The 9,252-nt window shown below is 40.9% G+C and overlaps 1 pseudogene; it reads left to right on the top strand.

Annotated features, from left to right (window-relative positions):
* Positions 1-685: 685 nt before the first annotated feature.
* Positions 686-2,684, top strand: LOC148118737 (small ribosomal subunit protein eS7 pseudogene; annotated as a pseudogene).
* Positions 2,685-9,252: the final 6,568 nt, after the last annotated feature.

Below are 9,252 nucleotides of genomic sequence, written 5' to 3' on the forward strand. Positions count from 1 at the left end.
TGGAACCAACAAAATGTCCTTCAGTGGATGAATGGATAATGAAAATGTGTACATACACACAGTTGAATTGAAGTCAGCTGTAAAGAAAAGTATAGTTATGAAATTTACAGGGTGATGGGCAGAACTGGAAAATAAGGCCATCTGAACTTTGAAAGGCACACGCCATTTTTATAGTAGTGTGTTTAACTCTGAGGACTGGTCAAGGCAAGGAAATAGAAAAGGTCAAGACAGGAGAGACCTTCAGGGAGGAGGGAAAGCAGAACCCATTGACCATGAAAGTGAAGTGTGTGTGTGTGTGTGTGTGTGTGTGTGTGTGTGGGGGTACAGGGGTGGAAACGCCTAAATGGGGACTGGTAGGGTAAGAAAGAAGAACGGGAAAGACAGAGATGTATTTAAAAAATCCATATAGAAACCAGCTGTTCTATCCATTTATTACAAAGTACATCTCTCTAGCAAGAGTATGAATAGAAGCACCTTTTATGGATGATAGGCCCCAGAATCCATGGATTGCCAAACAAAAATCCCAGTAGTAAGTGTGGAATACCTCTCTACAAGCTACTGGCCAGAGGGACTTCAAAGACACTTCAAAAGTATGAAGGCTGTGGCCCTTCTGCTGAAGACACCGCGCTCTATGTAAAGGTATAGAGCTGGAGTGGGACTCATAACACAAACAAAAGGAGTAAACATGCAATACCGGTGGGCTGGTGACATGGCTCCATGGGGACAGGCCCTTGCTGCCAAGCCTGGTGACCTGAGTTCCATGCCTGGAACCCGAAGTTTTCGTATCATTTCCAGACATGAGCAATGGTATGCTCATGTGCACACACACACACCTAAGTGAATGTAATAAAAATGCATAAGAGAATACAAAGAAAACCAAAATGTGGGTTTTATTTTATTTGGAATGTGCCTTTTCATGGATACTCCCTGTTGCTGTGAGGCATTTGGCTAAGTAAGCAACCCCTGGTGTCCTGAATTTCAGGATCTTGGTGCTCTGTCATGAGAGAAGGGCATCCCACAGCAAACTGGGCTTTCTCAGGGCCTTCTCCTCTCTGCTGTTTGAGGGCTGATTCTTGCTTCACTCAGATCTGCCATACACAACCGCAGGGATCATTTTCCCACCCATGGTAGCAACACGTCCTACTGGCATGTCCCTACAAATTTTTGTTTGCATATTTTTATACAATTTTCTTCCCATGACTGGATGGGTCAAGATACCACTCTGAACTGAGTGTAGTCTGAATTTAGCTTTGCATCTTTTTTACATTTTCATACAAAATATGTCATTTATCAAAGAAGAAATTTCATAATTTGTTTTTGTGAACAAAAAAGTATGCATGTGTGTGAGTGTGCATGTGTTTGCTTGTGTGTGTGTATGTGTGTGTTTGTGATTAAGAAGCTACAGCAGGTAGGGAATGCTGATGTAGGAGGTTAACCTCATGAAAATAATAGTATTACACCAATTTCATAATCAAAGATGAAAATGCTTTAAGTTAGTATAAGAAAAAGAAGTTCTTGAAAGCCCCTAAATGTTCTGAGAGTTGATGAGTGAACACGTATATATTAAAAAGGTCATTATGAGAGGTAATAACTAAACACATATGTATTAAGAGGGTCTTTCTCAGGCCAATAAAACCTGCATGCGGTGGACTATGAGTTGGGTCTCACTTACAGCTGTGTGGCCTGGAATTCACTATGGAGACAAGACTGTCCGTGAACTCATAGAGATCCACCATCCCTGTCTCCTGAGTATTGTTATTAAAGCTGTGTTGCCCAACTTGAGTTTTATAAAACAAAATAATTAAATTAATTTTGGTTTGAGATTAGAACAGAATGCCCAACAAATTCTTGAATGACAATACTGCATTCTCAACATTTGAAATTATAGAATAAAAATACAGATACTCTGTCCTGCAGTATCAAATGTTCAGCCAAAATTTGATTCTTTATGCAAAATAAACATACCAATCTCATCAACATGAAAATAACTTATCTTTAATAAATAGTAAAATTGGAGCTGGGCCTCTTTCCAAGCCGGCACTGCATAAGGCGAGCCATGTTCATTCAGCTTGAGCGCCGAGATCGTCAAGCCCAATGGCGAGAAGCCGGATGAGTCCGGCATCTCTCAGGCGCTGCTTGAGCTGGAGATGAACGCTGATCTCAAGGCGCAGCTGCGGGAGCTCAACATCACCGAGGCCAAGGAAACTGAAGTTGGTGGTGGCCGGAAAGCCGTCATAATTTTTGTACCAGTTCCTCAGCTGAAATCCTTCCAAAAAATCCAAGTCCGGCTGGTTCGTGAATTGGAGAAAAAGTTTAGCGGAAAACACGTAGTCTTCATTGCTCAGAGGAGGATTCTGCCCAAGCCAACTCGGAAAAGCCATATGAAAAATAAGCAGAAGCGCCCCAGAAGCCGCATGCTCACCGCAGTGCACGACGCCATCCTTGAGGACCTGGTCTTCCCGAGTGAGATTGAGGGCAAGAGGATCCGTGTGAAACTGGACAGCAGCCGGCCCATAAAGGTTCATTTAGACAAAGCACAGCAGAACAACGTGGAGCACAAGGTGGAAACTTTTTCTGGTGTGTATAAGAAGCTCACGGGCAAGGATGTTAATTTTGAATTCCCAGAGTTTCAGTTGTAAAGAAAATGACTGAATAAAGTGTCTTTCGTAAAAAAAAAATAAAAATAAAAAAATAAATAGTAAAATTATATGTATGCTGAGTGCTTGCTTTAAAATAAAATTCTTCACAGTTGGTGACTAGTGAATGTTTCAATGGTATGCTTATTTTACGGAACTTCATAACACACTCATGAAAATTTCTCTTGTAGAAAGGGGTCATGGGTGGAAGAAGTTTAAGAAGCTGTGTTGTAGGGTTTGATGATGTTTTAGCAAAGCAAATGAAAGACAAAGAAAGATGTATTTTCTGGTTTATCCGAGTGATGTGCTGGCCCTGGGTCCACATTAGCAGATCAGGGGCTGTGGAGGACAGCATGGAAGAGCCTCGCTTATGACATCGCTCAAATACATCATCACACTGTAGTCATTGTTCATATGTGGTAGATTCTGAAAAAGGCCAGGTCCTGCTGGGGCCCCGACATCCTCATACAGGGCCTGCTGGGGGCCAGAGGTCCCAGCGGCATCTCCTTCAAGATCCCTGGAGCCGAGCGAAGGTGCCATTTTCAGCTCTCCAGTGTTGGGAATTTAGCCCAGGCATGGTTTCCTTGGTGAACCAGGTTTGCCGTGATGATTTGTAAAACTCCTGGCAAATTTTTGCAGAACAGCTGGCAATGCAGTCAGCCAGTTCCTCACTCCTGTTCTGAGATCCCTTTGGGTTGTGATGACCCTGTCTTTTGCTGTCAGCTCTTGACCATGGACTGACACGCGGGGACTTGATAAATTTCCTGTGGGTTATTCCATTTTAGGAACTATATAAATAAAACAGTATTGACTTAAAGGCAACCCTATTTAATATTCTTGTTTTTATTCACTACACAAATACAGTTAATGGAAATTAATCAATGAGTTTCAAGGGTAAAGTTGGCGTGAAGACAATTTCATTCCTGTTTTTCTTGGGATGTTCACAAATAACAATCTTTATTTGAAATACAATTTGCAAACTATATCCAGTGGCATTGAAGAGTCACTTATAGCCTGACAACAGTCGCTTGCACTTTGGGAGCCCAGCTAACAGTTATTTACATTATAGAAGGAAACATTGCTATTGTTACAGGACCAAATGGTCACTAAGACTTGACAGTCTTTCCTAGTTGTCTTAAAAAAAGTTCTATGTACCTTAAGAAATGAGAGAAAGATCTTTTGTTAGAAGAAAAAGATAGTGATATGTTTATTTTTGCTGATAGCAAAAAAGTGTGTTGTTTGTTTTAATCTTCAATGTGTCCTTGTATCTGCTCCTATACAAACCTGGTAATGAACAGGTGGACTTGCCCCTTATTTATACCCTTTGACTTTGAATAAACTTCACTTTTAAGTATATTTTAGATTAATAAAAATTTTATGAAGATAATGAGAGTTATATATATTCTCCTTCAATTTTTCTTATTGACATTTATATAAGTACAGGGTACCCATTATCATTAATGAGCCAACATTAATACATTTTATTTATAGTCCATGCCTTATTCTATTTTCTAAAATGCTCTTTATCTGTTCTAGGAGCCACTTAGTGCCTCACGTTATACTTAGCTGTGCTTTCCTGGGCTTCTGTGAGAGAAGACAGTCTCTCAGGCTTTCATTGTCTTGGATGTCTTGACAGTTAGGAGGGGGACACTCGGGTATTTTGTCAGTTATTCTTTAATGTATTGCTTGTTGTCCTTCCTTGTAAGAATTGAGCCATGGACTTTGGAAGAAGAGCGCAAGGTTGCGTCATAATCTCCATCATATCACAGCGTAAAGAATACGCTGCACGTGACATCACTCTAGACGCTGATCGCTTGGTTAAGAAAGGCTACCGGGCCTCCTCTTTTGGAGAGCTACTCTCCTATCTGCTTTTCCTCCTACCTGGTAGGAAGTCACCGCACACAGCCCATATTAAGGACTGGGAAGTTACGCTCCATCTGCGTGGGAGTGAAGAGCTTATTAATTAACTGGAACTGTTCTTCACGGTTTGTCAATCATTCCTTCATTTGTTGACTGCAGTATGGATTCAAGGATATTTCCATCATACTTCGGGTTGTATGACTATCGATTTCAGCTGTCAACTTGATGACGTCTAGAGTCACCAGGGGAATGAGCGTCAGAACACACCCCCAGAGGATCACCCTGGTTAGGCTGGTTGAGGGGGGGGGGTCATTCACTGTGGTCTTCTCCACTTGAAGGTAGAGCCTGGGACTCTAGACTGCATATAAAAGGGGATGGGGCAGGGAAGTGAGTCAAGAACAAGCATTTCCTCTCTGTTTCTTGATTGTGGATGTGAGGTGACCAGCTGTCTCAAGCTCCTGCGGCTGCCACTTCCCTGTTATGAGGGATGAGCCACAATAAACCCTTTCTGAAATTGTTTTTTCCAGGATATTTTATGATAGTATCAGAGTAGGAACTAAGCCAGGCTGTAGCAAATGTGCCCTGTGTTTGTCACCTTTGACCACCGAGAGGGCTTCAGGTGACGCCTGCGTCCCTCTGACACGCTAGTATGTGTGTTTATCTTAGCACTTTTTTACTGTCTGATACCAAAGCCTCATCTGGTCTGTTTCTTGCCCTGCTTTAGTATGAATAATTCTAGCTTATGTGCAGACTTCCATTCCAGAAGAGACAATTCCGAGTCCACCCTTCAGCTGTTCACTTGTTAACTGCTCAGCACAAGTCTATGTACACGGTGGTATCAGAGGTCTTAACCTACACTCGTGGAGAAATCCTTCTCTTAAATAAAGCCCTGTGCTATCAGCTTCCTGTTACTGTAACAAATACCTGAGATGAATCAACTTAAAAAGGGAGAAGGTTTAGTCAAAGTCCTGGCTTCCGAGGATTCAATCCATGGTTACTTGCCTCCGTTTCTTTGTGCCTATGACAGCATGGGGTATCACAGGAGTACATAGAAGAGAAGTTCATTCAACTCTGGTAGTTCAGGAGTTATTTCTATTTTTAAATTTAGAGATTATTTCATGTATTTTGAATTAGATTTATATTAGGCATAAAATTAGATAGATGTCTTGTATGTGGATTCTTTCTGTCTATGACTTGTGTATGTACAACCCTAACAGTCTTTAACAGAGAAGTTTTCAATTCTAACAAATTCAATTCGTCACTTTTTTTCTTTTGTGGATTTTTTTTCTTGTGATTTAAAAACTATAGCAAACCACTTTCTAGATTTTCTTCTGTGCCGTCTTCCAGAAATTCTCGTGTATATAGTGCTTTGTATTTAGATTTATCATCCATTTTGAGTAAATCTTTGTGAATGTGTTTCAATTCATTTTCTTGAATATGTGTGTGTGTGTGTGTGTGTGTGTGTGTGTGTACAATTATTTCAGGACCATTTATTAGACAGACAAATGTTTCTCCAATTAACTAGAGTATTCCATTGTCAAGGTTCAGCATGTGTATATATTTGAATTTCCTTCTGAATCCTTTATTCTGTTGTTCTTATCCTTTTACTAGCAGTGCACTGTCTTGATCTTTGTTGGTTTATTGTTTTGAGACAGGGTCTCTCTGTGTAGCCTTAGCTGTCCTGGAACTAGCTTTGTAGACCAGGCTTGCCTCAAACTCACAGAGATCGACCTGTATCTGCCTCTTGAGTGCTGGGATTAAAAGCGTGAGCCGTCTTTTCGTGTTTCTGTCTTGATTTATATAGCCTGTGGAAATCAATATGGAAAACAATTCTATTAGTTTTCCAATCTTGTTCTTTCTTTCCATTGACTATTGGAAGGTTTTGCTTTCCATATACATTTAAGACACAGCTTTCAACATTCATAAACTATCTTGCTATTATTTTAATTGTAGTCCCATTAGGCATATATAAGAAGTTGGAAGAACTGACAACATTTGAATTTTAAATACTAACTGAGGAATCAAAAAAGAATTTGATATCTAAGTTAGCTTGCTGAAAATGTGATAAAATCCAGAATCTTCAGATGGTGCAAAAGTCCAAAGAAATAAAATTGTGACCATATTGATTGAAGATATGAATAATCTAAGAGACTGTATAAACTGTAATTCTGTAAAGAGAAGATGCAGCAGATGGAGACATATGTTGCTCAGAATTCTTCCTACAAACAACAGAATGTTCTTTGGCGAGTTGATGAAATGAAGGTTTTTATTAAAATGTATTTGGCAGAATTTCTACAATTGGATGGAGAGTTAAATTGACTATGAAGATGAATACAGTCCAAGAGACCCTTGGAGGATTTCTTAATAAAACAATATCTTTCCGTGTTCCTGCTCAGACTACGAATCTGATGCTCCAAAGTTAAGAGAAGTGCTGATGCACACTGGCCCCTCTGCAGAGAATCAGAGGCTAGTCTCTACCCTGATGCGCTTGGAGGGTGTAGGTCTATCGTCACAGCAGTCAGAAGACCAGGTCCCTCACTTTAGCATTTGACCTTCTAACTAGGAGAATAATAGGAATCACACTGTAGAAAATAACAATATTCATGCCTGGCATTCCATGATATTTTTAAGTAACAACAGGTGGTCAATACCCACTGGAATATAGAATATTTCAAATAATGATAAAGCCTTTTGGAGATTTAGAAAGATATGATTTTTAAAACAAAAGTGCTGGTCACACCCCAGAAAAGGTTGAGACACAAAACCAGGGACTCTGTCATTTCAGGATATGTTTCTCCTGGCCAGGGGCTAGTCATTCCAACACCCTATGGAAGTTTTTAAAACAACATAAATCCATATCCTCCTGGGTTAGGCCTCTGCTTTCTGACATGGAGGTTTTGAACCTCTGAGTCTGCCAACTTTCTTAGGCAAGAGCCTTCAGTCGGTGGCTTCTGACCCACCCCAGTTGTTCATGTTTCAGAAATTCACTAGAATTGTACCTGTCTTCCTTTGCTGTTGTTGGCTTGTCAAGGTTTATTCCCTTCTTACCGCTTCACCGCGCCCTCGGAAGGCCAGGGATCAAAATCCATGCCTACATTTTCTTCATGACCTTCAAATCTCCTCTAAGTGTGTCAGAACAATTATTATGAAACTCAGGTATAATCACAGCATTAAAAACAAATCCATGTGCTACCACTTTGTATTCTTTTGCTTACATTAAATTAAAAAGATCATCTGTCCTCTTTCAGATGATAATGGGGCACATCTATTGACATGTTTAGCACCTGCCACTTTCTTTTAGGTAATCTCGTTCAGCATTTTCATTCGTTTCTTTGATTCATTCTGATGTCTGAAATGCAAAACAGCTGGCCACCACTGGAGCAAAGATGACAAACAAGAAAGGTTTGTTGTGTAAGTTTAGTGGCTATATGCCTGAAATTGGGTGCGTAGGCCAAGGATATTGGAATATACTATGCAAACAGCATGACAAGTGATAAGACTTACGGCATCCCCTTTTCTGGTAGGGACATCCAGTTTGCTACATAGCAGAAATGTTTCAGTGGGTTTTGATTGTCTCCTACTATCTGTGTTCATGGGACGGTTCCCGCTTCAGTGTTAGGGGTGTGTGTGAACCTAGGACCCTCGACAGTGGACAGATGAGGCGAAAAGCAGGCTAGTCCATTCACAGCCTGAGAGACAAGGATGTCGCCTTCTCTGTAGGAAACATGAGTTTGGTTCGCCCACTGGAACATAATGAACAACCAGGAACTGTAGTTGGCTGAGCTTCATGATGGCAACACAATGGGTTCCCTATTTTCTTGATTCCCTTGATTCTCAGGAAATCGTTCTGAATGTAGGTGCATGTCGCGCAACTTTGGCCAGCAAAGAAAATGCAACACCGGACTCTTCTCAATTGCAGTTTAATCAGGAAACCTTGAATAATCTTCTGACTCTGGGGGAAAGCCAGCCCACATCTAAAATAGCCTCTGGGTAGCCAACTCCAGCAAGCCACGTGGCAAATGTGGATAGGCCCAGGTACACAGAAACAAGCTAGATCCTTAGCTTTAGCCTTGTATGGAGTTATTTACAGTTGAAAGCACATTCTACCCGGGGGGGGGGGGTGGAGAGCAGAGGTCAGCGCCATCTTTAAGGTGCGGCACAAAGCAGCTCACTACAGGTGCAGGCTGGAAACTTAAACTTGGATATTAACTAAGGCGGGCTGCTTAGCTAGGGGTAACATCCACAACAACAGAATGAACCATTTGGGGTTGTGTTGGTTACTTTGAACTAATCTAAAGTCACGGGGGAAGAGAGTTTTAATTGAGAAAATATCTCTGTCAGGTTATTCTGCATGCATATCTGTACGGGTTGTCTTGGTTGTTGATTGACATAAAAAGACCAAGTTCATTGTGGATGTCCACTTTTTCGCAGGCAGGGGGTCTTGACCTACATGGTGCAGGAAGCTAGATAATCACCAAGCAAGCAGGCTGGTGGCCTTGGCATCCTTTCTCTCTGTTCTTGGCTATGAAGATGATGTAACCGTCCCAAGTTCCTTCCATTGTGACTTCCCTGATACCATGATCTTTAATCTGGAATTAAAAGCCAAATGAGCCCTTTTTTTCTTCCGTGTTACTTTTGGTCAGGGTGTTTTACTATATCAACAGAATGAAATTAGAACAGAGGCTATCTTGATTGTAACTGTTTTCAGGGAAATACTTAGTTCCTGAATCATAATTTGATTCTCAAATTGTCAGCA

Source organism: Myodes glareolus, chromosome 21 (assembly GCF_982192425.1).
Source record: "Myodes glareolus chromosome 21, mMyoGla1.1, whole genome shotgun sequence".
Taxonomy (NCBI): domain Eukaryota; kingdom Metazoa; phylum Chordata; class Mammalia; order Rodentia; family Cricetidae; genus Myodes; species Myodes glareolus.